General features: G+C 39.8%; 1 pseudogene; it reads left to right on the forward strand.

Annotated features, from left to right (window-relative positions):
* The first annotated feature begins 3,285 nt into the window (after positions 1-3,285).
* On the forward strand, positions 3,286-3,864 carry LOC103746380 (annotated as a pseudogene).
* The last annotated feature ends 321 nt before the right edge of the window (positions 3,865-4,185 follow it).

Genomic DNA, 4,185 nt, shown 5'->3' on the forward strand with positions numbered 1-4,185 from the left:
GCATTTTAATAGGATACAAGGGAAAGGAGGCCAGTGGTGCCCATGGCCGACAGCAGGAGACACTGCCAAAGACGTGTGTGTCCAAGGGCTCAGAGTCAAGGATCCCAGGGCGGGGCCTGCCTCCAACTCACCTGCACATCTCCATTCCCACAGCCAGGCTTGCATGGGCTCAAACAACACTCCAAAGGAACCAGTGCACACAATGAGCGATGAACAGAGCACACCCCAGCGCTGAACTTCCTGACAGGCAGGATCCGGGACTTGTCAGCAGAGAGTACTTGCCTAGCATGCCTGAAGCTCCGCATTCAATCTCCAGAGTAACAAAACAAAACAGAACAGAAAACACTGGGCATGATGGCACACCCCTGTAACCCCACAACACCAAGGAGCTAGAAGGTTGGAGCTCAAGGTCTCCTTGACCACAAAGCAAATTCAAGGCCAGCCTGGACTATGTGAGACTCTGTCTCCTGGTTGTTTGTTTTGTTTTGTGTATGTGTTTAAGACAGGGTCTCACTGTGTAGCCCTAGCTAGCCTGGAACTGGATACGTCAGCCTGACTGGCCTCCAACTCAGGCCACAGTACCTCTAAAAACAGGGTGATTGAGGTGAGGAGACAGGAACCGCCTATAATATTCTTGATAAGATAAAGATTAAAAGAGGGAGGGGCTCATGAGGCCCTGCCCTTCCCTGAGGAGCTGTTGACAGTTAAGTGTTGCTGGGGGGAGAGACAGTTTCTTCAGTGATGAAGCCACTGGTTAGGTGCCCTTGTGCTTGTAAATAACCCCTCACCCATGCGTCGTCCTACAAGCAGCTCTACTTAATTAATTAAAGGAGTAGGGGCTGGAAAGATGGCTCAGCTGTTAATAGCACTGGTTGCTCTTGCAGAGGACCTGGGTTCGAGTCCCAGGAATGCTCCATGGTAGCTAACAATCATCCTTAACTCCAGTTCCAGGGGCTCCAATGCCCTCTTCCGACGTCTGAGGGCACTGCATTTCATGGGTACACTTACATACACGTAGGCAATGCATTCATACCCGTAAAATAAAAATAATAAATAAAATATTTAAAAAGGAGTGGAAAGGGGCTGGAGAGATGACTCAATGGTTAAGAGCACTGACTGCTCTTGCAGAGGACCCAGGTTCGAATCTCAGCACCGACATGGTGGCTAACAACCGTCTGTAACTCTACTTCCAAGAGATCCAACAGCCTCTTCTGACCTCCCAGGGCACTGCACAACATGGATGCACTTACATGCGGGCCATACACTCATACACATAAAATAAAAATTCTAAATAAAATACTTTTTAAAAAGAAGGAACTTCATAGGTGTAAATGTATAAACGCATGCATACATAAAATATCAGAGAGATGCCAAAGAAATGATTCCTTGATGCATCTGAAGATTTTAGAAAGACCAGAACAAGCCAAATGCAAAGCAGTGGGGAGCAAGACACCATAAAGATCAGGACAGAAATGAATGAAATGCAGACAAACAGAACACACAGAAGTGATCAAATGGAAAGTTATTTATTTTGAATAAGATTGACAAACACCAAGCCAAGATTACAAAAAATAAAGAGACGATCCAAATTAATGAAAGTAGAGATGAAAAGTACATGATACAGCAAATTCCAGTGAAATCCAGAGGTCATTAGGGTAAGCTTTGACCATCTCTGCTCTAATAGGTTGGAAAATCCAGAAGAAATGGATAACTTTTTAGACACAATGAACATGAATGCAAAAAATTTTTAGAAAAATACTTACAAACTGAATTCAACACATGAAGAGATCATCCACCATGACCAATTTGGCTCATACCAGTGATGCAAGGGTGGTTAACACATATAAATCAAGAAATGTAACACATCGCATAAATAGCCTCAAAACAGAAATTACAACATCACCTTAACAGATGCAGAAAAGATATTTAACAAAATCGAATCCCTTCCTTATAAAAGCCTTGAACAAACTACAAATAAAAAGAACATACCTATATACAATAACATGATAGGGACATCCACTTTCACTACTCTTATACACCATAGTGCTCAGATGTTAGAGCGACAGAACATGATAAAGGTGGGAGGTGCAAAGAGGAATGAGGATAGTGCCCCTACTCACAGACAGCACAGTCTTACAAATAACACTCTAAAGCTCTTGAAACTGAAAAACACTTTAGTAAAGTAGTACAATACATTATCATCATCATCGACAACAACAAATCAGTAGCTTTCATATACACCACTAACAAACATGCTGAAAATAAATCAGGAAGAGAATCCCATTCACAAAAGCTTAACAAACACCTAGGAATAAACAAAAGAAATGCAAGACCTCTACAGTGAAAACATTTTAAACACTAAAGAAAAAAAAAAACCGAAGAAAGTAATACTTAGAGATTTTGCTTAAGGCCTGGCAGAATATGCAGCGGAAATGGTTACATTGCCAAACGTGGTCTGCCCTGCAACTCAGTTCCCATGAAAATTTTGATGACATTTTTTACAGAACTAGGAAAAGCAATCATAAGATAATATAGAAACACAAAAGACCTCAAACAACAGAAAGAGTATCTTAAGCAGAAAGAGCAATGCAGGAGGTATCCAAGTGCCTGGTCTCAAACTTCATCACAAAACCTTTTTAACAAAAATTTGTATGCTATTTGCAGAATATATATAAATGAAATAGTGGCCTAGAAATAACCACACAGCTACAGACAATGATTATTGATGAAGATGTTGAAAATCAACACTGGGAATAAAAGACAACTTCTTCAACTAATGGTTCTGGGAAATTCGGTTAACCATACATAGAAGAATGAAACTAGATCTCTTATCTCTCACTGTGCACAAAAGTGAATTCAAAATAGATCAAAGACTAGTATGAGTTATGAATTTCTAAAAGTGTTAGAGGAAAAATTAAGAAAAATACTTCAAGATTTAAGCACAGGCAAGAACTTTCTGAAAATAATTCCAATAGCTCAGTAAATCAAACCAAGAACATGTGATTAAAAAGATTCTGCAAAACAGAAGAAATATTGGATCAAATGTAGCGACAACTTAGAAAATATTCACTGGTTATATATCTGAAAAACAGCATTAATATCTAGAATATATAAAGAACTCAAAAATGTAAATACTAGGAAACCAAAAAACCAATTCCATAAATGGGCTTATGAAATAAAAAAGGCAGCTTTCAGGCATCATCTGGAGATGCTGTAGGACCCGCGGCCAGGAGCATTGGGGCGGTGAAGTCTGTGGCTTGACTTTGCCTCCAGGTTGCAGAGACGAGGTTCTTCAAGTCTTCAGTTTTTAAAAATGGCCTCCAATAAAACTACACTGCAAAAAATGGGAAAGAAACAGAATGGAAAGAGTAAAAAAGTTGAAGAGGCAGAGCCTGAAGAATTTGTAGTAGAGAAAGTACTGGATCGACGACGTGTAGCGAATGGGAAGGCGGTGTATTTCCTGAAGTGGAAGGGATTTACAGATGCTGATAATACTTGCGAACCTGAAGAAAATTTAGATTGTCCAGAGTTAATTGAAGCATTTCTTAATTCTCAAAAATCTGGTAAAGAAAAAGATGGTACAAAAAATCTTTATCTGACAGTGAATTTGATGATAGCAAATCTAAGGAGAAAAGAGACGCTGCTGATAAACCAAGAGGCTTTGCCAGAGGTATTGATCCTGAACGAGTCATTGGTGCCACGGACAGCAGTGGAGAACTGATGTTTCTCATGAAATGGAAGGATCCAGATGAGGCTGACTTGGTGCCGGCCAAAGAGGCAAACAGGGAATGTCCTCAGATTGTGATTGCTTTTTATGAAGAGAGACGGGCTTGGCATTCTTGTCCAGAAGATGAAGCACAGTAATTGTTGGCAATTATATACATATATAATCTGGATCTTGGCTTTTGAATTCCTAGTGTGAAAAAAGTGTTCTAACGAAAATCAAGTTTAACATGTCAGTTTTGAAAATATTGATAGTTGTTGGGGTTTTATTGCTTTTGCTTTACATTAGAAAGCACTGGTTACTTTGAGCAAATAAAAACTTTCTGCAGTTGCTTCCTTTAACTGTAGAATATTTGATGCCATGCTGTATTTTCCTCTGCATCGAAGAACAGCTTTTTCTATAAATGTTGGGGAAAATTTCCAGCCATTACTCAGTCAGAACTTATTTTTAACTGGGATGCA

Source organism: Nannospalax galili, unplaced genomic scaffold (assembly GCF_000622305.1).
Source record: "Nannospalax galili isolate Female #2095 unplaced genomic scaffold, S.galili_v1.0 scaffold3164, whole genome shotgun sequence".
In the NCBI taxonomy this organism is placed as follows: domain Eukaryota; kingdom Metazoa; phylum Chordata; class Mammalia; order Rodentia; family Spalacidae; genus Nannospalax; species Nannospalax galili.